At 39.6% G+C, this 19,417-nt stretch overlaps 59 non-coding genes across 59 annotated transcripts; all 59 read left to right on the top strand.

Annotated features, from left to right (window-relative positions):
• Positions 1-12: 12 nt before the first annotated feature.
• On the top strand, positions 13-84 carry Trnaa-ugc (transfer RNA alanine (anticodon UGC)). The gene has a single exon. It is a non-coding gene; the product is annotated as a tRNA-Ala (tRNA).
• Positions 85-332: 248 nt separating this feature from the next.
• Trnaa-ugc (transfer RNA alanine (anticodon UGC)) lies at positions 333-404 on the top strand. The gene has a single exon. It is a non-coding gene; the product is annotated as a tRNA-Ala (tRNA).
• Positions 405-652: 248 nt separating this feature from the next.
• Trnaa-ugc (transfer RNA alanine (anticodon UGC)) lies at positions 653-724 on the top strand. The gene has a single exon. It is a non-coding gene; the product is annotated as a tRNA-Ala (tRNA).
• A 247-nt stretch (positions 725-971) lies between these two features.
• Positions 972-1,043, top strand: Trnaa-ugc (transfer RNA alanine (anticodon UGC)). The gene has a single exon. It is a non-coding gene; the product is annotated as a tRNA-Ala (tRNA).
• A 248-nt stretch (positions 1,044-1,291) lies between these two features.
• Positions 1,292-1,363, top strand: Trnaa-ugc (transfer RNA alanine (anticodon UGC)). Its single transcript has one exon. It is a non-coding gene; the product is annotated as a tRNA-Ala (tRNA).
• Positions 1,364-1,611: 248 nt separating this feature from the next.
• Positions 1,612-1,683, top strand: Trnaa-ugc (transfer RNA alanine (anticodon UGC)). Its single transcript has one exon. It is a non-coding gene; the product is annotated as a tRNA-Ala (tRNA).
• A 248-nt stretch (positions 1,684-1,931) lies between these two features.
• Positions 1,932-2,003, top strand: Trnaa-ugc (transfer RNA alanine (anticodon UGC)). Its single transcript has one exon. It is a non-coding gene; the product is annotated as a tRNA-Ala (tRNA).
• A 248-nt stretch (positions 2,004-2,251) lies between these two features.
• On the top strand, positions 2,252-2,323 carry Trnaa-ugc (transfer RNA alanine (anticodon UGC)). The gene has a single exon. It is a non-coding gene; the product is annotated as a tRNA-Ala (tRNA).
• Positions 2,324-2,571: 248 nt separating this feature from the next.
• Trnaa-ugc (transfer RNA alanine (anticodon UGC)) lies at positions 2,572-2,643 on the top strand. Its single transcript has one exon. It is a non-coding gene; the product is annotated as a tRNA-Ala (tRNA).
• Positions 2,644-2,890: 247 nt separating this feature from the next.
• On the top strand, positions 2,891-2,962 carry Trnaa-ugc (transfer RNA alanine (anticodon UGC)). The gene has a single exon. It is a non-coding gene; the product is annotated as a tRNA-Ala (tRNA).
• Positions 2,963-3,210: 248 nt separating this feature from the next.
• Positions 3,211-3,282, top strand: Trnaa-ugc (transfer RNA alanine (anticodon UGC)). Its single transcript has one exon. It is a non-coding gene; the product is annotated as a tRNA-Ala (tRNA).
• A 248-nt stretch (positions 3,283-3,530) lies between these two features.
• On the top strand, positions 3,531-3,602 carry Trnaa-ugc (transfer RNA alanine (anticodon UGC)). Its single transcript has one exon. It is a non-coding gene; the product is annotated as a tRNA-Ala (tRNA).
• A 248-nt stretch (positions 3,603-3,850) lies between these two features.
• On the top strand, positions 3,851-3,922 carry Trnaa-ugc (transfer RNA alanine (anticodon UGC)). Its single transcript has one exon. It is a non-coding gene; the product is annotated as a tRNA-Ala (tRNA).
• Positions 3,923-4,170: 248 nt separating this feature from the next.
• Positions 4,171-4,242, top strand: Trnaa-ugc (transfer RNA alanine (anticodon UGC)). Its single transcript has one exon. It is a non-coding gene; the product is annotated as a tRNA-Ala (tRNA).
• Positions 4,243-4,490: 248 nt separating this feature from the next.
• Positions 4,491-4,562, top strand: Trnaa-ugc (transfer RNA alanine (anticodon UGC)). Its single transcript has one exon. It is a non-coding gene; the product is annotated as a tRNA-Ala (tRNA).
• A 567-nt stretch (positions 4,563-5,129) lies between these two features.
• On the top strand, positions 5,130-5,201 carry Trnaa-ugc (transfer RNA alanine (anticodon UGC)). The gene has a single exon. It is a non-coding gene; the product is annotated as a tRNA-Ala (tRNA).
• Positions 5,202-5,449: 248 nt separating this feature from the next.
• On the top strand, positions 5,450-5,521 carry Trnaa-ugc (transfer RNA alanine (anticodon UGC)). The gene has a single exon. It is a non-coding gene; the product is annotated as a tRNA-Ala (tRNA).
• Positions 5,522-5,769: 248 nt separating this feature from the next.
• Trnaa-ugc (transfer RNA alanine (anticodon UGC)) lies at positions 5,770-5,841 on the top strand. The gene has a single exon. It is a non-coding gene; the product is annotated as a tRNA-Ala (tRNA).
• A 248-nt stretch (positions 5,842-6,089) lies between these two features.
• Positions 6,090-6,161, top strand: Trnaa-ugc (transfer RNA alanine (anticodon UGC)). Its single transcript has one exon. It is a non-coding gene; the product is annotated as a tRNA-Ala (tRNA).
• Positions 6,162-6,408: 247 nt separating this feature from the next.
• Trnaa-ugc (transfer RNA alanine (anticodon UGC)) lies at positions 6,409-6,480 on the top strand. Its single transcript has one exon. It is a non-coding gene; the product is annotated as a tRNA-Ala (tRNA).
• A 247-nt stretch (positions 6,481-6,727) lies between these two features.
• Positions 6,728-6,799, top strand: Trnaa-ugc (transfer RNA alanine (anticodon UGC)). Its single transcript has one exon. It is a non-coding gene; the product is annotated as a tRNA-Ala (tRNA).
• Positions 6,800-7,047: 248 nt separating this feature from the next.
• Trnaa-ugc (transfer RNA alanine (anticodon UGC)) lies at positions 7,048-7,119 on the top strand. Its single transcript has one exon. It is a non-coding gene; the product is annotated as a tRNA-Ala (tRNA).
• A 248-nt stretch (positions 7,120-7,367) lies between these two features.
• On the top strand, positions 7,368-7,439 carry Trnaa-ugc (transfer RNA alanine (anticodon UGC)). Its single transcript has one exon. It is a non-coding gene; the product is annotated as a tRNA-Ala (tRNA).
• Positions 7,440-7,687: 248 nt separating this feature from the next.
• On the top strand, positions 7,688-7,759 carry Trnaa-ugc (transfer RNA alanine (anticodon UGC)). The gene has a single exon. It is a non-coding gene; the product is annotated as a tRNA-Ala (tRNA).
• Positions 7,760-8,007: 248 nt separating this feature from the next.
• On the top strand, positions 8,008-8,079 carry Trnaa-ugc (transfer RNA alanine (anticodon UGC)). The gene has a single exon. It is a non-coding gene; the product is annotated as a tRNA-Ala (tRNA).
• Positions 8,080-8,647: 568 nt separating this feature from the next.
• Positions 8,648-8,719, top strand: Trnaa-ugc (transfer RNA alanine (anticodon UGC)). Its single transcript has one exon. It is a non-coding gene; the product is annotated as a tRNA-Ala (tRNA).
• Positions 8,720-8,967: 248 nt separating this feature from the next.
• Trnaa-ugc (transfer RNA alanine (anticodon UGC)) lies at positions 8,968-9,039 on the top strand. The gene has a single exon. It is a non-coding gene; the product is annotated as a tRNA-Ala (tRNA).
• A 248-nt stretch (positions 9,040-9,287) lies between these two features.
• Trnaa-ugc (transfer RNA alanine (anticodon UGC)) lies at positions 9,288-9,359 on the top strand. The gene has a single exon. It is a non-coding gene; the product is annotated as a tRNA-Ala (tRNA).
• Positions 9,360-9,607: 248 nt separating this feature from the next.
• Trnaa-ugc (transfer RNA alanine (anticodon UGC)) lies at positions 9,608-9,679 on the top strand. Its single transcript has one exon. It is a non-coding gene; the product is annotated as a tRNA-Ala (tRNA).
• A 248-nt stretch (positions 9,680-9,927) lies between these two features.
• Positions 9,928-9,999, top strand: Trnaa-ugc (transfer RNA alanine (anticodon UGC)). The gene has a single exon. It is a non-coding gene; the product is annotated as a tRNA-Ala (tRNA).
• A 248-nt stretch (positions 10,000-10,247) lies between these two features.
• Positions 10,248-10,319, top strand: Trnaa-ugc (transfer RNA alanine (anticodon UGC)). The gene has a single exon. It is a non-coding gene; the product is annotated as a tRNA-Ala (tRNA).
• A 247-nt stretch (positions 10,320-10,566) lies between these two features.
• Trnaa-ugc (transfer RNA alanine (anticodon UGC)) lies at positions 10,567-10,638 on the top strand. The gene has a single exon. It is a non-coding gene; the product is annotated as a tRNA-Ala (tRNA).
• Positions 10,639-10,885: 247 nt separating this feature from the next.
• Positions 10,886-10,957, top strand: Trnaa-ugc (transfer RNA alanine (anticodon UGC)). The gene has a single exon. It is a non-coding gene; the product is annotated as a tRNA-Ala (tRNA).
• Positions 10,958-11,204: 247 nt separating this feature from the next.
• Trnaa-ugc (transfer RNA alanine (anticodon UGC)) lies at positions 11,205-11,276 on the top strand. The gene has a single exon. It is a non-coding gene; the product is annotated as a tRNA-Ala (tRNA).
• Positions 11,277-11,523: 247 nt separating this feature from the next.
• Positions 11,524-11,595, top strand: Trnaa-ugc (transfer RNA alanine (anticodon UGC)). Its single transcript has one exon. It is a non-coding gene; the product is annotated as a tRNA-Ala (tRNA).
• A 247-nt stretch (positions 11,596-11,842) lies between these two features.
• Trnaa-ugc (transfer RNA alanine (anticodon UGC)) lies at positions 11,843-11,914 on the top strand. Its single transcript has one exon. It is a non-coding gene; the product is annotated as a tRNA-Ala (tRNA).
• Positions 11,915-12,161: 247 nt separating this feature from the next.
• On the top strand, positions 12,162-12,233 carry Trnaa-ugc (transfer RNA alanine (anticodon UGC)). Its single transcript has one exon. It is a non-coding gene; the product is annotated as a tRNA-Ala (tRNA).
• Positions 12,234-12,481: 248 nt separating this feature from the next.
• Trnaa-ugc (transfer RNA alanine (anticodon UGC)) lies at positions 12,482-12,553 on the top strand. The gene has a single exon. It is a non-coding gene; the product is annotated as a tRNA-Ala (tRNA).
• A 247-nt stretch (positions 12,554-12,800) lies between these two features.
• Positions 12,801-12,872, top strand: Trnaa-ugc (transfer RNA alanine (anticodon UGC)). The gene has a single exon. It is a non-coding gene; the product is annotated as a tRNA-Ala (tRNA).
• Positions 12,873-13,120: 248 nt separating this feature from the next.
• Trnaa-ugc (transfer RNA alanine (anticodon UGC)) lies at positions 13,121-13,192 on the top strand. The gene has a single exon. It is a non-coding gene; the product is annotated as a tRNA-Ala (tRNA).
• Positions 13,193-13,440: 248 nt separating this feature from the next.
• On the top strand, positions 13,441-13,512 carry Trnaa-ugc (transfer RNA alanine (anticodon UGC)). The gene has a single exon. It is a non-coding gene; the product is annotated as a tRNA-Ala (tRNA).
• Positions 13,513-13,759: 247 nt separating this feature from the next.
• On the top strand, positions 13,760-13,831 carry Trnaa-ugc (transfer RNA alanine (anticodon UGC)). The gene has a single exon. It is a non-coding gene; the product is annotated as a tRNA-Ala (tRNA).
• A 247-nt stretch (positions 13,832-14,078) lies between these two features.
• On the top strand, positions 14,079-14,150 carry Trnaa-ugc (transfer RNA alanine (anticodon UGC)). Its single transcript has one exon. It is a non-coding gene; the product is annotated as a tRNA-Ala (tRNA).
• A 247-nt stretch (positions 14,151-14,397) lies between these two features.
• Trnaa-ugc (transfer RNA alanine (anticodon UGC)) lies at positions 14,398-14,469 on the top strand. Its single transcript has one exon. It is a non-coding gene; the product is annotated as a tRNA-Ala (tRNA).
• Positions 14,470-14,716: 247 nt separating this feature from the next.
• Positions 14,717-14,788, top strand: Trnaa-ugc (transfer RNA alanine (anticodon UGC)). The gene has a single exon. It is a non-coding gene; the product is annotated as a tRNA-Ala (tRNA).
• Positions 14,789-15,035: 247 nt separating this feature from the next.
• Trnaa-ugc (transfer RNA alanine (anticodon UGC)) lies at positions 15,036-15,107 on the top strand. Its single transcript has one exon. It is a non-coding gene; the product is annotated as a tRNA-Ala (tRNA).
• A 247-nt stretch (positions 15,108-15,354) lies between these two features.
• Trnaa-ugc (transfer RNA alanine (anticodon UGC)) lies at positions 15,355-15,426 on the top strand. Its single transcript has one exon. It is a non-coding gene; the product is annotated as a tRNA-Ala (tRNA).
• Positions 15,427-15,674: 248 nt separating this feature from the next.
• Positions 15,675-15,746, top strand: Trnaa-ugc (transfer RNA alanine (anticodon UGC)). Its single transcript has one exon. It is a non-coding gene; the product is annotated as a tRNA-Ala (tRNA).
• Positions 15,747-15,993: 247 nt separating this feature from the next.
• Trnaa-ugc (transfer RNA alanine (anticodon UGC)) lies at positions 15,994-16,065 on the top strand. Its single transcript has one exon. It is a non-coding gene; the product is annotated as a tRNA-Ala (tRNA).
• Positions 16,066-16,313: 248 nt separating this feature from the next.
• Trnaa-ugc (transfer RNA alanine (anticodon UGC)) lies at positions 16,314-16,385 on the top strand. The gene has a single exon. It is a non-coding gene; the product is annotated as a tRNA-Ala (tRNA).
• A 248-nt stretch (positions 16,386-16,633) lies between these two features.
• Trnaa-ugc (transfer RNA alanine (anticodon UGC)) lies at positions 16,634-16,705 on the top strand. The gene has a single exon. It is a non-coding gene; the product is annotated as a tRNA-Ala (tRNA).
• Positions 16,706-16,953: 248 nt separating this feature from the next.
• On the top strand, positions 16,954-17,025 carry Trnaa-ugc (transfer RNA alanine (anticodon UGC)). Its single transcript has one exon. It is a non-coding gene; the product is annotated as a tRNA-Ala (tRNA).
• A 247-nt stretch (positions 17,026-17,272) lies between these two features.
• Trnaa-ugc (transfer RNA alanine (anticodon UGC)) lies at positions 17,273-17,344 on the top strand. Its single transcript has one exon. It is a non-coding gene; the product is annotated as a tRNA-Ala (tRNA).
• A 247-nt stretch (positions 17,345-17,591) lies between these two features.
• On the top strand, positions 17,592-17,663 carry Trnaa-ugc (transfer RNA alanine (anticodon UGC)). The gene has a single exon. It is a non-coding gene; the product is annotated as a tRNA-Ala (tRNA).
• A 247-nt stretch (positions 17,664-17,910) lies between these two features.
• On the top strand, positions 17,911-17,982 carry Trnaa-ugc (transfer RNA alanine (anticodon UGC)). Its single transcript has one exon. It is a non-coding gene; the product is annotated as a tRNA-Ala (tRNA).
• A 247-nt stretch (positions 17,983-18,229) lies between these two features.
• On the top strand, positions 18,230-18,301 carry Trnaa-ugc (transfer RNA alanine (anticodon UGC)). The gene has a single exon. It is a non-coding gene; the product is annotated as a tRNA-Ala (tRNA).
• Positions 18,302-18,548: 247 nt separating this feature from the next.
• On the top strand, positions 18,549-18,620 carry Trnaa-ugc (transfer RNA alanine (anticodon UGC)). Its single transcript has one exon. It is a non-coding gene; the product is annotated as a tRNA-Ala (tRNA).
• A 248-nt stretch (positions 18,621-18,868) lies between these two features.
• Positions 18,869-18,940, top strand: Trnaa-ugc (transfer RNA alanine (anticodon UGC)). Its single transcript has one exon. It is a non-coding gene; the product is annotated as a tRNA-Ala (tRNA).
• Positions 18,941-19,188: 248 nt separating this feature from the next.
• Positions 19,189-19,260, top strand: Trnaa-ugc (transfer RNA alanine (anticodon UGC)). The gene has a single exon. It is a non-coding gene; the product is annotated as a tRNA-Ala (tRNA).
• The last annotated feature ends 157 nt before the right edge of the window (positions 19,261-19,417 follow it).

Genomic DNA, 19,417 nt, shown 5'->3' with positions numbered 1-19,417 from the left:
ATCTGACGTGTCGGGGGTGTAGCTCAGTGGTAGAGCGTTCGCTTTGCATGTGAAAGGCCCGGGGTTCAATCCCCCGCACCTCCAAATTTTCTTCATTTATTCTAGATATTTTGAAGAAAACGGATACACGTAATTTGTTGACGGTAGTATGATATAAAAAACTATAACTTTCATTTAAAATAGGCAGCTATTTGGGAATGAATATCAAGCAAAGCGGCTCAATTTGTGTACCTTCTTTTTCTTCGGAGCCTGGTAGAATGTTTATGAAACCGCTCCTCTTCCATCACGCGAGTTCGCATTAATCAGCTTCATAGAGAAGCATCTGACGTGTCGGGGGTGTAGCTCAGTGGTAGAGCGTTCGCTTTGCATGTGAAAGGCCCGGGGTTCAATCCCCCGCACCGCCAAATTTTCTTCATTTATTCTAGATATTTTGAAGAAAACGGATACACGTAATTTGGTGACGGTAGTATGATATAAATAACTATAACTTTCATTTAAAATATTTAGCTATTTGGGGATGAATATCAAGCAAAGCGGCTCAATTTGTGTACCTTCTTTTTCTTCGGAGCCTGGTAGAATGTTAATGAAACCGCTCATCTTAGATCAAGCGAGTTCGCAATAATCAGCTTCATAGAGAAGCATCTGACGTGTCGGGGGTGTAGCTCAGTGGTAGAGCGTTCGCTTTGCATGTGAAAGGCCCGGGGTTCAATCCCCCGCACCTCCAAATTTTCTTCATTTATTCTAGATATTTTGAAGAAAACGGATACACGTAATTTGTTGACGGTATATGATATAAATAATTAAAACTTTCATTTAAAATATTTAGCTATTTGGGGATGAATATCAAACAAAGCAGCTCAATTTGTGTACATTCTTTTTCTTTGGAGCCTGTTAGAATGTTAATAAAACCACTCATCTTCCATCACGCGATTTCGCATTAATCAGCTTCATAGAGAAGCACCTGACGTGTCGGGGGTGTAGCTCAGTGGTAGAGCGTTCGCTTTGCATGTGAAAGGTCCGGGGTTCAATCCCCCGCACCTCCAAATTTTCTTCATTTATTCTAGATATTTTGAAGAAAACGGATACACGTAATTTGTTGACGGTAGTATGATATAAATAGCTATAACATTCATTTAAAATATTTAGCTATTTGGGGATAAATATCAAGCAAAGCGGCTCAATTTGTGTACCTTCTTTTCCTTCGGAGCCTGGTAGAATGTTAATGAAAACGCTCATCTTCCATCACGCGAGTTCGCATTAATCAGCTTCATAGAGAGGCATCTGACATGTCGGGGGTGTAGCTCAGTGGTAGAGCGTTCGCTTTGCATGTGAAAGGCCCGGGGTTCAATCCCCCGCACCTCCAAATTTTCTTCATTTATTTTAGATATTTTGAAGAAAACGGATACACGTAATTTGGTGACGGTAGTATGATATAAATAACTATAACTTTCATTTAAAATATTTAGCTATTTGGGGATGAATATCAAGCAAAGCGGCTCAATTTGTGTACCTTCTTTTTCTTCGGAGCCTGGTAGAATGTTAATGAAACCGCTCATCTTAGATCAAGCGAGTTCGCAATAATCAGCTTCATAGAGAAGCATCTGACGTGTCGGGGGTGTAGCTCAGTGGTAGAGCGTTCGCTTTGCATGTGAAAGGCCCGGGGTTCAATCCCCCGCACCTCCAAATTTTCTTCATTTATTTTAGATATTTTGAAGAAAACGGATACACGTAATTTGGTGACGGTAGTATGATATAAATAATTATAACTTTCATTTAAAATATTTAGCTATTTGGGGATGAATATCAAACAAAGCGGCTCAATTTGTGTACCTTCTTTTTCTTCGGAGCCTGGTAGAATGTTAATAAAACCACTCATCTTCCATCACGCGAGTTCGCATTAATCAGCTTCATAGAGAAGCATCTGACGTGTCGGGGGTGTAGCTCAGTGGTAGAGCGTTCGCTTTGCATGTGAAAGGCCCGGGGTTCAATCCCCCGCACCTCCAAATTTTCTTCATTTATTCTAGATATTTTGAAGAAAACGGATACACGTAATTTGTTGACGGTAGTATGATATAAAAAACTATAACTTTCATTTAAAATAGGCAGCTATTTGGGAATGAATATCAAGCAAAGCGGCTCAATTTGTGTACCTTCTTTTTCTTCGGAGCCTGGTAGAATGTTTATGAAACCGCTCCTCTTCCATCACGCGAGTTCGCATTAATCAGCTTCATAGAGAAGCATCTGACGTGTCGGGGGTGTAGCTCAGTGGTAGAGCGTTCGCTTTGCATGTGAAAGGCCCGGGGTTCAATCCCCCGCACCGCCAAATTTTCTTCATTTATTCTAGATATTTTGAAGAAAACGGATACACGTAATTTGGTGACGGTAGTATGATATAAATAACTATAACTTTCATTTAAAATATTTAGCTATTTGGGGATGAATATCAAGCAAAGCGGCTCAATTTGTGTACCTTCTTTTTCTTCGGAGCCTGGTAGAATGTTAATGAAACCGCTCATCTTAGATCAAGCGAGTTCGCAATAATCAGCTTCATAGAGAAGCATCTGACGTGTCGGGGGTGTAGCTCAGTGGTAGAGCGTTCGCTTTGCATGTGAAAGGCCCGGGGTTCAATCCCCCGCACCTCCAAATTTTCTTCATTTATTCTAGATATTTTGAAGAAAACGGATACACGTAATTTGTTGACGGTATATGATATAAATAATTAAAACTTTCATTTAAAATATTTAGCTATTTGGGGATGAATATCAAACAAAGCGGCTCAATTTGTGTACATTCTTTTTCTTCGGAGCCTGGTAGAATGTTAATAAAACCACTCATCTTCCATCACGCGATTTCGCATTAATCAGCTTCATAGAGAAGCACCTGACGTGTCGGGGGTGTAGCTCAGTGGTAGAGCGTTCGCTTTGCATGTGAAAGGCCCGGGGTTCAATCCCCCGCACCTCCAAATTTTCTTCATTTATTCTAGACATTTTGAAGAAAACGGATACACGTAATTTGTTGACGGTAGTATGATATAAATAGCTATAACATTCATTTAAAATATTTAGCTATTTGGGGATAAATATCAAGCAAAGCGGCTCAATTTGTGTACCTTCTTTTCCTTCGGAGCCTGGTAGAATGTTAATGAAAACGCTCATCTTCCATCACGCGAGTTCGCATTAATCAGCTTCATAGAGAGGCATCTGACATGTCGGGGGTGTAGCTCAGTGGTAGAGCGTTCGCTTTGCATGTGAAAGGCCCGGGGTTCAATCCCCCGCACCTCCAAATTTTCTTCATTTATTTTAGATATTTTGAAGAAAACGGATACACGTAATTTGGTGACGGTAGTATGATATAAATAACTATAACTTTCATTTAAAATATTTAGCTATTTGGGGATGAATATCAAGCAAAGCGGCTCAATTTGTGTACCTTCTTTTTCTTCGGAGCCTGGTAGAATGTTAATGAAACCGCTCATCTTAGATCAAGCGAGTTCGCAATAATCAGCTTCATAGAGAAGCATCTGACGTGTCGGGGGTGTAGCTCAGTGGTAGAGCGTTCGCTTTGCATGTGAAAGGCCCGGGGTTCAATCCCCCGCACCTCCAAATTTTCTTCATTTATTCTAGATATTTTGAAGAAAACGGATACACGTAATTTGTTGACGGTAGTATGATATAAAAAACTATAACTTTCATTTAAAATATTTAGCTATTTGGGGATGAATATCAAACAAAGCGGCTCAATTTGTGTACCTTCTTTTTCTTCGGAGCCTGGTAGAATGTTAATAAAATCACTCATCTTCCATCACGCGAGTTCGCATTAATCAGCTTCATAGAGAAGCACCTGACGTGTCGGGGGTGTAGCTCAGTGGTAGAGCGTTCGCTTTGCATGTGAAAGGCCCGGGGTTCAATCCCCCGCACCTCCAAATTTTCTTCATTTATTCTAGATATTTTGAAGAAAACGGATACACGTAATTTGTTGACGGTAGTATGATATAAATAACTATAACTTTCATTTAAAATATTTAGCTATTTGGGGATGAATATCAAGCAAAGCGGCTCAATTTGTGTACCTTCTTTTTCTTCGGAGCCTGGTAGAATGTTAATGAAGCCGCTCATCTTAGATCAAGCGAGTTCGCAATAATCAGCTTCATAGAGAAGCATCTGACGTGTCGGGGGTGTAGCTCAGTGGTAGAGCGTTCGCTTTGCATGTGAAAGGCCCGGGGTTCAATCCCCCGCACCTCCAAATTTTCTTCATTTATTCTAGATATTTTGAAGAAAACGGATACACGTAATTTGTTGACGGTAGTATGATATAAAAAACTATAACTTTCATTTAAAATAGGCAGCTATTTGGGAATGAATATCAAGCAAAGCGGCTCAATTTGTGTACCTTCTTTTTCTTCGGAGCCTGGTAGAATGTTTATGAAACCGCTCCTCTTCCATCACGCGAGTTCGCATTAATCAGCTTCATAGAGAAGCACCTGACGTGTCGGGGGTGTAGCTCAGTGGTAGAGCGTTCGCTTTGCATGTGAAAGGCCCGGGGTTCAATCCCCCGCACCTCCAAATTTTCTTCATTTGTTCTAGATATTTTGAAGAAACCGGATACACGTAATTTGTTGACGGTAGTATGATATAAAAAACTATAACCTTCATTTAAAATATGCAACTATTTGGGAATGAATATCAAGCAAAGCGGCTCAATTTGTGTACCTTCTTTTTCTTCGGAGCCTGGTAGAATGTTAATGAAACCGCTCATCTTCCATCACGCGAGTTCGCATTCATCAGCTTCATGGAGAAGCACCTAACGTGTCGGGTGTGTAGCTCAGTGGTAGCGCGTTCGCTTTGCGTGTGAAAGGCCCGGGGTTCAATCCCCCGCCCCTCAAATTTTCTTCTTTTCTTCTAGATCTTTTGAAGAAAATGGATACACGTAATTTGTTGACGGTAGTATGATATAAATAACTTTATTTTTCATTTAAAATATTTAGCTATTTGGGGATGAATATCAAGCAAAGTGGCTCAATTTCTGTACCTTCTTTTTTTTCGGAGCCTGGTAGAATGTTATTGAAACCGTTCATCTTAGATCAAGCGAGTTCGCAATAATCAGCTTCATAGAGAAGCATCTGACGTGTCGGGGGTGTAGCTCAGTGGTAGAGCGTTCGCTTTGCATGTGAAAGGCCCGGGGTTCAATCCCCCGCACCTCCAAATTTTCTTCATTTATTTTAGATATTTTGAAGAAAACGGATACACGTAATTTGGTGACGGTAGTATGATATAAATAACTATAACTTTCATTTAAAATATTTAGCTATTTGGGGATGAATATCAAACAAAGCGGCTCAATTTGTGTACCTTCTTTTTCTTCGGAGCCTGGTAGAATGTTAATGAAACCGCTCATCTTAGATCAAGCGAGTTCGCAATAATCAGCTTCATAGAGAAGCATCTGACGTGTCGGGGGTGTAGCTCAGTGGTAGAGCGTTCGCTTTGCATGTGAAAGGCCCGGGGTTCATTCCCCCGCACCTCCAAATTTTCTTCATTTATTTTAGATATTTTGAAGAAAACGGATACACGTAATTTGGTGACGGTAGTATGATATAAATAATTATAACTTTCATTTAAAATATTTAGCTATTTGGGGATGAATATCAAACAAAGCGGCTCAATTTGTGTACCTCCTTTTTCTTCGGAGCCTGGTAGAATGTTAATAAAACCACTCATCTTCCATCACGCGAGTTCGCATTAATCAGCTTCATAGAGAAGCATCTGACGTGTCGGGGGTGTAGCTCAGTGGTAGAGCGTTCGCTTTGCATGTGAAAGGCCCGGGGTTCAATCCCCCGCACCTCCAAATTTTCTTCATTTATTTTAGATATTTTGAAGAAAACGGATACACGTAATTTGGTGACGGTAGTATGATATAAATAACTATAACTTTCATTTAAAATATTTAGCTATTTGGGGATGAATATCAAGCAAAGCGGCTCAATTTGTGTACCTTCTTTTTCTTCGGAGCCTGGTAGAATGTTAATGAAACCGCTCATCTTAGATCAAGCGAGTTCGCAATAATCAGCTTCATAGAGAAGCATCTGACGTGTCGGGGGTGTAGCTCAGTGGTAGAGCGTTCGCTTTGCATGTGAAAGGCCCGGGGTTCAATCCCCCGCACCTCCAAATTTTCTTCATTTATTCTAGATATTTTGAAGAAAACGGATACACGTAATTTGTTGACGGTATATGATATAAATAATTAAAACTTTCATTTAAAATATTTAGCTATTTGGGGATGAATATCAAACAAAGCGGCTCAATTTGTGTACATTCTTTTTCTTCGGAGCCTGGTAGAATGTTAATAAAACCACTCATCTTCCATCACGCGAGTTCGCAATAATCAGCTTCATAAAGAAGCATCTGACGTGTCGGGGGTGTAGCTCAATGGTAGAGCGTTCGCTTTGCATGTGAAAGGCCCGGGGTTCAATCCCCCGCACCTCCAAATTTTCTTCATTTTTTTAGATATTTTGAAGAAAACGGATACACGTAATTTGGTGACGGTAGTATGATATAAATAACTATAACTTTCATTTAAAATATTTAGCTATTTGGGGATAAATATCAAGCAAAGCGGCTCAATTTGTGTACCTTCTTTTCCTTCGGAGCCTGGTAGAATGTTAATGAAACCGCTCATCTTCCATCACGCGAGTTCGCATTAATCAGCTTCATAGAGAGGCATCTGACGTGTCGGGGGTGTAGCTCAGTGGTAGATCGTTCGCTTTGCATGTGAAAGGCCCAGGGTTCAATCCCCCGCACCTCCAAATTTTCTTCATTTATTCTAGATATTTTGAAGAAAACGGATACACGTAATTTGTTGACGGTAGTATGATATAAATAACTATAACTTTCATTTAAAATATTTAGCTATTTGGGGATGAATATCAAGCAAAGCGACTCAATTTGTGTACCTTCTTTTCCTTCGGAGCCTGGTAGAATGTTAATGAAACCGCTCATCATCCATCACGCGAGTTCGCATTCATCAGCTTCATAGAGAAGCACCTGACGTGTCGGGGGTGTAGCTCAGTGGTAGATCGTTCGCTTTGCATGTGAAAGGCCCAGGGTTCAATCCCCCGCGCCTCCAAATTTTCTTCATTTATTCTAGATATTTTGAAGAAAACGGATACACGTAATTTGTTGACGGTAGTATGATATAAATAACTATAACTTTCATTTAAAATATTTAGCTATTTGGGGATGAATATCAAGCAAAGCGACTCAATTTGTGTACCTTCTTTTCCTTCGGAGCCTGGTAGAATGTTAATGAAACCGCTCATCATCCATCACGCGAGTTCGCATTCATCAGCTTCATAGAGAAGCACCTGACGTGTCGGGGGTGTAGCTCAGTGGTAGATCGTTCGCTTTGCATGTGAAAGGCCCAGGGTTCAATCCCCCGCACCTCCAAATTTTCTTCATTTATTCTAGATATTTTGAAGAAAACGGATACACGTAATTTGTTGACGGTAGTATGATATAAATAACTATAACTTTCATTTAAAATATTTAGCTATTTGGGGATGAATATCAAGCAAAGCGACTCAATTTGTGTACCTTCTTTTCCTTCGGAGCCTGGTAGAATGTTAATGAAACCGCTCATCATCCATCACGCGAGTTCGCATTCATCAGCTTCATAGAGAAGCACCTGACGTGTCGGGGGTGTAGCTCAGTGGTAGATCGTTCGCTTTGCATGTGAAAGGCCCAGGGTTCAATCCCCCGCACCTCCAGATTTTCTTCATTTATTCTAGATATTTTGAAGAAAACGGATACACGTAATTTGTTGACGGTAGTATGATATAAATAACTATATCTTTCATTTAAAATATTTAGCTATTTGGGGATGAATATCAAGCAAAGCGGCTCAATTTGTGTACCTTCTTTTCCTTCGGAGCCTGGTAGAATGTTAATGAAACCGCTCATCATCCATCACGCGAGTTCGCATTCATCAGCTTCATAGAGAAGCACCTGACGTGTCGGGGGTGTAGCTCAGTGGTAGATCGTTCGCTTTGCATGTGAAAGGCCCAGGGTTCAATCCCCTGCACCTCCAAATTTTCTTCATTTATTCTAGATATTTTGAAGAAAACGGATACACGTAATTTGTTGAAGGTAGTATGATATAAAAAACTATAACATTCATTTAAAATAGGCAGCTATTTGGGAATGAATATCAAGCAAAGCGGCTCAATTTGTGTACCTTCTTTTTCTTCGGAGCCTGGTAGAATGTTAATAAAACCGCTCATCTTAGATCAAGCGAGTTCGCAATAATCAGCTTCAAAGAGAAGCATCTGACGTGTCGGGTTTGTAGCTCAGTGGTAGAGCGTTCGGTTTGCATGTGAAAGGCCCGGGGTTAAATCCCCCGCACCTCCAAATTTTCTTCATTTATTCTAGATATTTTGAAGAAAACGGATACACGTAATTTGTTGAAGGTAGTATGATATAAAAAACTATAACATTCATTTAAAATAGGCAGCTATTTGGGAATGAATATCAAGCAAAGCGGCTCAATTTGTGTACCTTCTTTTTCTTCGGAGCCTGGTAGAATGTTAATAAAACCGCTCATCTTAGATCACGCGAGTTCGCATTAATCAGCTTCATAGAGAAGCGTCTGAAGTGTCGGGGGTGTAGCTCAGTGGTAGAGCGTTCGCTTTGCATGTGAAAAGCCCGGGGTTCAATCCCCCGCACCTCCAAATTTTCTTCATTTATTCTAGATATTTTAAAGAAAACAGATACACGTAATTTCTTGACGGTAGTATGATATAAAAAACTATAACTTTCATTTAAAATATGCAACTATTTGGGAATGAATATCAAGCAAAGCGGCTCAATTTGTGTACCTTCTTTTTCTTCGGAGCCTGGTACAATGTTAATGAAACCGCTCATCTTCCATCACGCGAGTTCGCATTAATCAGCTTCATAGAGAAGCACCTGACGTGTCGGGGGTGTAGCTCAGTGGTAGAGCGTTCGCTTTGCATGTGAAAGGCCCGGGGTTCAATCCCCCGCACCTCCAAATTTTCTTCATTTATTCTAGATATTTTGAAGAAAACGGATACACGTAATTTGTTGACGGTAGTATGATATAAATAACTATAACTTTCATTTAAAATATTTAGCTATTTGGGGATGAATATCAAGCAAAGCAGCATAATTTGTGTATCTTCTTTTTCTTCGGAGCCTGGTGGAATGTTAATGAAACCGCTCATCTTAGATCAAGCGAGTTCGCAATAATCAGCTTCATAAAGAAGCATCTGACGTGTAGGGGGTGTAGCTCAGTGGTAGAGCGTTCGCTTTGCATGTGAAAGGCCCGGGGTTCAATCCCCCGCACCTCCAAATTTTCTTCATTTATTTTAGATATTTTGAAGAAAACGGATACACGTAATTTGGTGACGGAAGTATGATATAAATAATTATAACTTTCATTTAAAATATTTAGCTATTTGGGGATGAATATCAAGCAAAGCGGCTCAATTTGTGTACCTTCTTTTTCTTCGGAGCCTGGTAGAATGTTAATGAAACCGCTCATCTTAGATCAAGCGAGTTCGCAATAATCAGCTTCATAGAGAAGCATCTGACGTGTCGGGGGTGTAGCTCAGTGGTAGAGCGTTCGCTTTGCATGTGAAAGGCCCGGGGTTCAATCCCCCGCACCTCCAAATTTTCTTCATTTATTTTAGATATTTTGAAGAAAACGGATACACGTAATTTGGTGACGGTAGTATGATATAAATAATTATAACTTTCATTTAAAATATTTAGCTATTTGGGGATGAATATCAAACAAAGCGGCTCAATTTGTGTACCTTCTTTTTCTTCGGAGCCTGGTAGAATGTTAATAAAACCACTCATCTTCCATCACGCGAGTTCGCATTAATCAGCTTCATAGAGAAGCATCTGACGTGTCGGGGGTGTAGCTCAGTGGTAGAGCGTTCGCTTTGCATGTGAAAGGCCCGGGGTTCAATCCCCCGCACCTCCAAATTTTCTTCATTTATTTTAGATATTTTGAAGAAAACGGATACACGTAATTTGGTGACGGTAGTATGATATAAATAACTATAACTTTCATTTAAAATATTTAGCTATTTGGGGATGAATATCAAGCAAAGCGGCTCAATTTGTGTACCTTCTTTTTCTTCGGAGCCTGGTAGAATGTTAATGAAACCGCTCATCTTAGATCAAGCGAGTTCGCAATAATCAGCTTCATAGAGAAGCATCTGACGTGTCGGGGGTGTAGCTCAGTGGTAGAGCGTTCGCTTTGCATGTGAAAGGCCCGGGGTTCAATCCCCCGCACCTCCAAATTTTCTTCATTTATTCTAGATATTTTGAAGAAAACGGATACACGTAATTTGTTGACGGTATATGATATAAATAATTAAAACTTTCATTTAAAATATTTAGCTATTTGGGGATGAATATCAAACAAAGCGGCTCAATTTGTGTACCTTCTTTTTCTTCGGAGCCTGGTAGAATGTTAATGAAACCGCTCATCTTAGATCAAGCGAGTTCGCAATAATCAGCTTCATAGAGAAGCATCTGAGGTGTCGGGGGTGTAGCTCAGTGGTAGAGCGTTCGCTTTGCATGTGAAAGGCCCGGGGTTCAATCCCCCGCACCTCCAAATTTTCTTCATTTATTCTAGATATTTTGAAGAAAACGGATACACGTAATTTGTTGACGGTATATGATATAAATAATTAAAACTTTCATTTAAAATATTTAGCTATTTGGGGATGAATATCAAACAAAGCGGCTCAATTTGTGTACATTCTTTTTCTTCGGAGCCTGGTAGAATGTTAATGAAACCGCTCATCTTAGATCAAGCGAGTTCGCAATAATCAGCTTCATAGAGAAGCATCTGACGTGTCGGGGGTGTAGCTCAGTGGTAGAGCGTTCGCTTTGCATGTGAAAGGCCCGGGGTTCAATCCCCCGCACCTCCAAATTTTCTTCATTTATTCTAGATATTTTGAAGAAAACGGATACACGTAATTTGTTGACGGTATATGATATAAATAATTAAAACTTTCATTTAAAATATTTAGCTATTTGGGGATGAATATCAAACAAAGCGGCTCAATTTGTGTACCTTCTTTTTCTTCGGAGCCTGGTAGAATGTTAATGAAACCGCTCATCTTAGATCAAGCGAGTTCGCAATAATCAGCTTCATAGAGAAGCATCTGACGTGTCGGGGGTGTAGCTCAGTGGTAGAGCGTTCGCTTTGCATGTGAAAGGCCCGGGGTTCAATCCCCCGCACCTCCAAATTTTCTTCATTTATTCTAGATATTTTGAAGAAAACGGATACACGTAATTTGTTGACGGTATATGATATAAATAATTAAAACTTTCATTTAAAATATTTAGCTATTTGGGGATGAATATCAAACAAAGCGGCTCAATTTGTGTACCTTCTTTTTCTTCGGAGCCTGGTAGAATGTTAATGAAACCGCTCATCTTAGATCAAGCGAGTTCGCAATAATCAGCTTCATAGAGAAGCATCTGACGTGTCGGGGGTGTTGCTCACTGGTAGAGCGTTCGCTTTGCATGTGAAAGGCCCGGGGTTCAATCCCCCGCACCTCCAAATTTTCTTCATTTATTCTAGATATTTTGAAGAAAACGGATACACGTAATTTGTTGACGGTATATGATATAAATAATTAAAACTTTCATTTAAAATATTTAGCTATTTGGGGATGAATATCAAACAAAGCGGCTCAATTTGTGTACCTTCTTTTTCTTCGGAGCCTGGTAGAATGTTAATGAAACCGCTCATCTTAGATCAAGCGAGTTCGCAATAATCAGCTTCATAGAGAAGCATCTGACGTGTCGGGGGTGTAGCTCAGTGGTAGAGCGTTCGCTTTGCATGTGAAAGGCCCGGGGTTCAATCCCCCGCACCTCCAAATTTTCTTCATTTATTCTAGATATTTTGAAGAAAACGGATACACGTAATTTGTTGACGGTATATGATATAAATAATTAAAACTTTCATTTAAAATATTTAGCTATATGGGGATGAATATCAAACAAAACGGCTCAATTTCTGTACATTCTTTTTCTTCGGAGCCTGGTAGAATGTTAATAAAACCACTCATCTTCCATCACGCGAGTTCGCAATAATCAGCTTCATAAAGAAGCATCTGACGTGTCGGGGGTGTAGCTCAGTGGTAGAGCGTTCGCTTTGCATGTGAAAGGCCCGGGGTTCAATCCCCCGCACCTCCAAATTTTCTTCATTTATTTTAGATATTTTGAAGAAAACGGATACACGTAATTTGGTGACGGTAGTATGATATAAATAACTATAACTTTCATTTAAAATATTTAGCTATTTGGGGATGAATATCAAGCAAAGCGGCTCAATTTGTGTACCTTCTTTTTCTTCGGAGCCTGGTAGAATGTTAATGAAACCGCTCATCTTAGATCAAGCGAGTTCGCAATAATCAGCTTCATAGAGAAACATCTGACGTGTCGGGGGTGTAGCTCAGTGGTAGACCGTTCGCTTTGCATGTGAAAGGCCCGGGGTTCAATCCCCCGCACCTCCAAATTTTCTTCATTTATTCTAGATATTTTGAAGAAAACGGATACACGTAATTTGTTGACGGTATATGATATAAATAATTAAAACTTTCATTTAAAATATTTAGCTATTTGGGGATGAATATCAAACAAAGCGGCTCAATTTGTGTACATTCTTTTTCTTCGGAGCCTGGTAGAATGTTAATAAAACCACTCATCTTCCATCACGCGAGTTCGCAATAATCAGCTTCATAAAGAAGCATCTGACGTGTCGGGGGTGTAGCTCAGTGGTAGAGCGTTCGCTTTGCATGTGAAAGGCCCGGGGTTCAATCCCCCGCACCTCCAAATTTTCTTCATTTATTTTAGATATTTTGAAGAAAACGGATACACGTAATTTGGTGACGGTAGTATGATATAAATAATTATAACTTTCATTTAAAATATTTAGCTATTTGGGGATGAATATCAAACAAAGCGGCTCAATTTGTGTACCTTCTTTTTCTTCGGAGCCTGGTAGAATGTTAATAAAACCACTCATCTTCCATCACGCGAGTTCGCATTAATCAGCTTCATAGAGAAGCATCTGACGTGTCGGGGGTGTAGCTCAGTGGTAGAGCGTTCGCTTTGCATGTGAAAGGCCCGGGGTTCAATCCCCCGCACCTCCAAATTTTCTTCATTTATTTTAGATATTTTGAAGAAAACGGATACACGTAATTTGGTGACGGTAGTATGATATAAATAACTATAACTTTCATTTAAAATATTTAGCTATTTGGGGATGAATATCAAGCAAAGCGGCTCAATTTGTGTACCTTCTTTTTCTTCGGAGCCTGGTAGAATGTTAATGAAACCGCTCATCTTAGATCAAGCGAGTTCGCAATAATCAGCTTCATAGAGAAGCATCTGACGTGTCGGGGGTGTAGCTCAGTGGTAGAGCGTTCGCTTTGCATGTGAAAGGCCCGGGGTTCAATCCCCCGCACCTCCAAATTTTCTTCATTTATTCTAGATATTTTGAAGAAAACGGATACACGTAATTTGTTGACGGTATATGATATAAATAATTAAAACTTTCATTTAAAATATTTAGCTATTTGGGGATGAATATCAAACAAAGCGGCTCAATTTGTGTACCTTCTTTTTCTTCGGAGCCTGGTAGAATGTTAATGAAACCGCTCATCTTAGATCAAGCGAGTTCGCAATAATCAGCTTCATAGAGAAGCATCTGACGTGTCGGGGGTGTAGCTCAGTGGTAGAGCGTTCGCTTTGCATGTGAAAGGCCCGGGGTTCAATCCCCCGCACCTCCAAATTTTCTTCATTTATTCTAGATATTTTGAAGAAAACGGATACACGTAATTTGTTGACGGTATATGATATAAATAATTAAAACTTTCATTTAAAATATTTAGCTATTTGGGGATGAATATCAAACAAAGCGGCTCAATTTGTGTACATTCTTTTTCTTCGGAGCCTGGTAGAATGTTAATGAAACCGCTCATCTTAGATCAAGCGAGTTCGCAATAATCAGCTTCATAGAGAAGCATCTGACGTGTCGGGGGTGTAGCTCAGTGGTAGAGCGTTCGCTTTGCATGTGAAAGGCCCGGGGTTCAATCCCCCGCACCTCCAAATTTTCTTCATTTATTCTAGATATTTTGAAGAAAACGGATACACGTAATTTGTTGACGGTATATGATATAAATAATTAAAACTTTCATTTAAAATATTTAGCTATTTGGGGATGAATATCAAACAAAGCGGCTCAATTTGTGTACCTTCTTTTTCTTCGGAGCCTGGTAGAATGTTAATGAAACCGCTCATCTTAGATCAAGCGAGTTCGCAATAATCAGCTTCATAGAGAAGCATCTGACGTGTCGGGGGTGTAGCTCAGTGGTAGAGCGTTCGCTTTGCATGTGAAAGGCCCGGGGTTCAATCCCCCGCACCTCCAAATTTTCTTCATTTATTCTAGATATTTTGAAGAAAACGGATACACGTAATTTGTTGACGGTATATGATATAAATAATTAAAACTTTCATTTAAAATATTTAGCTATTTGGGGATGAATATCAAACAAAGCGGCTCAATTTGTGTACCTTCTTTTTCTTCGGAGCCTGGTAGAATGTTAATGAAACCGCTCATCTTAGATCAAGCGAGTTCGCAATAATCAGCTTCATAGAGAAGCATCTGACGTGTCGGGGGTGTTGCTCACTGGTAGAGCGTTCGCTTTGCATGTGAAAGGCCCGGGGTTCAATCCCCCGCACCTCCAAATTTTCTTCATTTATTCTAAATATTTTGAAGAAAACGGATACACGTAATTTGTTGACGGTATATGATATAAATAATTAAAACTTTCATTTAAAATATTTAGCTATTTGGGGATGAATATCAAACAAAGCGGCTCAATTTGTGTACCTTCTTTTTCTTCGGAGCCTGGTAGAATGTTAATGAAACCGCTCATCTTAGATCAAGCGAGTTCGCAATAATCAGCTTCATAGAGAAGCATCTGACGTGTCGGGGGTGTAGCTCAGTGGTAGAGCGTTCGCTTTGCATGTGAAAGGCCCGGGGTTCAATCCCCCGCACCTCCAAATTTTCTTCATTTATTCTAGATATTTTGAAGAAAACGGATACACGTAATTTGTTGACGGTATATGATATAAATAATTAAAACTTTCATTTAAAATATTTAGCTATATGGGGATGAATATCAAACAAAACGGCTCAATTTCTGTACATTCTTTTTCTTCGGAGCCTGGTAGAATGTTAATAAAACCACTCATCTTCCATCACGCGAGTTCGCAATAATCAGCTTCATAAAGAAGCATCTGACGTGTCGGGGGTGTAGCTCAGTGGTAGAGCGTTCGCTTTGCATGTGAAAGGCCCGGTGTTCAATCCCCCGCACCTCCAAATTTTCTTCATTTATTTTAGATATTTTGAAGAAAACGGATACACGTAATTTGGTGACGGTAGTATGATATAAATAACTATAACTTTCATTTAAAATATTTAGCTATTTGGGGATGAATATCAAGCAAAGCGGCTCAATTTGTGTACCTTCTTTTTCTTCGGAGCCTGGTAGAATATTAATGAAACCGCTCATCTTAGATCAAGCGAGTTCGCAATAATCAGCTTCATAGAGAAGCATCTGACGTGTCGGGGGTGTAGCTCAGTGGTAGAGCGTTCGCTTTGCATGTGAAAGGCCCGGGGTTCAATCCCCCGCACCTCCAAATTTTCTTCATTTATTCTAGATATTTTGAAGAAAACGGATACACGTAATTTGTTGACGGTATATGATATAAATAATTAAAACTTTCATTTAAAATATTTAGCTATTTGGGGATGAATATCAAACAAAGCGGCTCAATTTGTGTACATTCTTTTTCTTCGGAGCCTGGTAGAATGTTAATAAAACCACTCATCTTCCATCACGCGAGTTCGCAATAATCAGCTTCATAAAGAAGCATCTGACGTGTCGGGGGTGTAGCTCAGTGGTAGAGCGTTCGCTTTGCATGTGAAAGGCCCGGGGTTCAATCCCCCGCACCTCCAAATTTTCTTCATTTATTTTAGATATTTTGAAGAAAACGGATACACGTAATTTGGTGACGGTAGTATGATATAAATAACTATAACTTTCATTTAAAATATTTAGCTATTTGGGGATGAATATCAAACAAAGCGGCTCAATTTGTGTACCTTCTTTTTCTTCGGAGCCTGGTAGAATGTTAATGAAACCGCTCATCTTAGATCAAGCGAGTTCGCAATAATCAGCTTCATAGAGAAGCATCTGACGTGTCGGGGGTGTAGCTCAGTGGTAGAGCGTTCGCTTTGCATGTGAAAGGCCCGGGGTTCAATCCCCCGCACCTCCAAATTTTCTTCATTTATTTTAGATATTTTGAAGAAAACGGATACACGTAATTTGGTGACGGTAGTATGATATAAATAACTATAACTTTCATTTAAAATATTTAGCTATTTGGGGATGAATATCAAGCAAAGCGGCTCAATTTGTGTACCTTCTTTTTCTTCGGAGCCTGGTAGAATGTTAATAAAACCGCTCATCTTAGATCAAGCGAGTTCGCAATAATCAGCTTCATAGAGAAGCATTTGACGTGTCGGGGGTGTAGCTCAGTGGTAGAGCGTTCGCTTTGCATGTGAAAGGCCCGGGGTTCAATCCCCCGCACCTCCAAATTTTCTTCATTTATTTTAGATATTTTGAAGAAAACGGATACACGTAATTTGGTGACGGTAGTATGATATAAATAACTATAACTTTCATTTAAAATATTTAGCTATTTGGGGATGAATATCAAACAAAGCGGCTCAATTTGTGTACCTTCTTTTTCTTCGGAGCCTGGTAGAATGTTAATGAAACTGCTCATCTTAGATCAAGCGAGTTCGCAATAATCAGCTTCATAGAGAAGCATCTGACGTGTCGGGGGTGTAGCACAGTGGTAGAGCGTTCGCTTTGCATGTGAAAGGCCCGGGGTTCAATCCCCCGCACCTCCAAATTTTCTTCATTTATTTTAGATATTTTGAAGAAAACGGATACACGTAATTTGTTGACGGTATATGATATAAATAATTAAAACTTTCATTTAAAATATTTAGCTATTTGGGGATGAATATCAAACAAAGCGGCTCAATTTGTGTACCTTCTTTTTCTTCGGAGCCTGGTAGAATGTTAATGAAACCGCTCATCTTAGATCAAGCGAGTTCGCAATAATCAGCTTCATAGAGAAGCATCTGACGTGTCGGGGGTGTAGCTCAGTGGTAGAGCGTTCGTTTTGCATGTGAAAGGCCCGGGGTTCAATCCCCCGCACCTCCAAATTTTCTTCATTTATTCTAGATATTTTTAAGAAAACGGATACACGTAATTTGTTGACGGTATATGATATAAATAATTAAAACTTTCATTTAAAATATTTAGCTATTTGGGGATGAATATCAAACAAAGCGGCTCAATTTGTGTACCTTCTTTTTCTTCGGAGCCTGGTAGAATGTTAATAAAACCGCTCATCTTAGATCAAGCGAGTTCGCAATAATCAGCTTCATAGAGAAGCATCTGACGTGTCGGGGGTGTAGCTCAGTGGTAGAGCGTTCGCTTTGCATGTGGAAGGCCCGGGGTTCAATAACCCGCACCTCCAAATTTTCTTCATTTATTCTAGATATTTTGAAGAAAACGGATACACGTAATTTGTTGACGGTATATGATATAAATAATTAAAACTTTCATTTAAAATATTTAGCTATTTGGGGATGAATATCAAACAAAGCGGCTCAATTTGTGTACCTTCTTTTTCTTCGGAGCCTGGTAGAATGTTAATGAAACCGCTCATCTTAGATCAAGCGAGTTCGCAATAATCAGCTTCATAGAGAAGCATCTGACGTGTCGGGGGTGTAGCTCAGTGGTAGAGCGTTCGCTTTGCATGTGAAAGGCCCGGGGTTCAATCCCCCGCACCTCCAAATTTTCTTCATTTATTCTAGATATTTTGAAGAAAACGGATACACGTAATTTGTTGACGGTATATGATATAAATAATTAAAACTTTCATTTAAAATATTTAGCTATTTGGGGATGAATATCAAACAAAGCGGCTCAATTTGTGTACCTTCTTTTTCTTCGGAGCCTGGTAGATTGTTAATGAAACCGCTCATCTTAGATCAAGCGAGTTCGCAATAATCAGCTTCATAGAGAAGCATCTGACGTGTCGGGGGTGTAGCTCAGTGGTAGAGCGTTCGCTTTGCATGTGAAAGGCCCGGGGTTCAATCCCCCGCACCTCCAAATTTTCTTCATTTATTCTAGATATTTTGAAGAAAACGGATACACGTAATTTGTTGACGGTATATGATATAAATAATTAAAACTTTCATTTAAAATATTTAGCTATATGGGGATGAATATCAAACAAAACGGCTCAATTTCTGTACATTCTTTTTCTTCGGAGCCTGGTAGAATGTTAATAAAACCACTCATCTTCCATCACGCGAGTTCGCAATAATCAGCTTCATAAAGAAGCATCTGACGTGTCGGGGGTGTAGCTCAGTGGTAGAGCGTTCGCTTTGCATGTGAAAGGCCCGGGGTTCAATCCCCCGCACCTCCAAATTTTCTTCATTTATTCTAGATATTTTGAAGAAAACGGATACACGTAATTTGGTGACGGTAGTATGATATAAATAACTATAACTTTCATTTAAAATATTTAGCTATTTGGGGATGAATATCAAGCAAAGCGGCTCAATTTGTGTACCTTCTTTTTCTTCGGAGCCTGGTAGAATGTTAATGAAACCGCTCATCTTAGATCAAGCGAGTTCGCAATAATCAGCTTCATAGAGAAGCATCTGACGTGTCGGGGGTGTAGCTCAGTGGTAGAGCGTTCGCTTTGCATGTGAAAGGCCCGGGGTTCAATCCCCCGCACCTCCAAATTTTCTTCATTTATTTCAGATATTTTGAAGAAAACGGATACACGTAATTTGGTGACGGTAGTATGATATAAATAACTATAACTTTCATTTAAAATATTTAGCTATTTGGGGATGAATATCAAGCAAAGCGGCTCAATTTGTGTACCTTCTTTTTCTTCGGAGCCTGGTAGAATGTTAATGAAACCGCTCATCTTAGATCAAGCGAGTTCGCAATAATCAGCTTCATAGAGAAGCATCTGACGTGTCGGGGGTGTAGCTCAGTGGTAGAGCGTTCGCTTTGCATGTGAAAGGCCCGGGGTTCAATCCCCCGCACCTCCAAATTTTCTTCATTTATTTTAGATATTTTGAAGAAAACGGATACACGTAATTTGGTGACGGTAGTATGATATAAATAACTATAACTTTCATTTAAAATATTTAGCTATTTGGGGATGAATATCAAACAAAGCGGCTCAATTTGTGTACCTTCTTTTTC

This window comes from Argiope bruennichi, chromosome 5 (assembly GCF_947563725.1).
Source record: "Argiope bruennichi chromosome 5, qqArgBrue1.1, whole genome shotgun sequence".
Lineage (NCBI taxonomy): Eukaryota > Metazoa > Arthropoda > Arachnida > Araneae > Araneidae > Argiope > Argiope bruennichi.
This window is presented reverse-complemented; position numbering and strand designations above follow the sequence as displayed.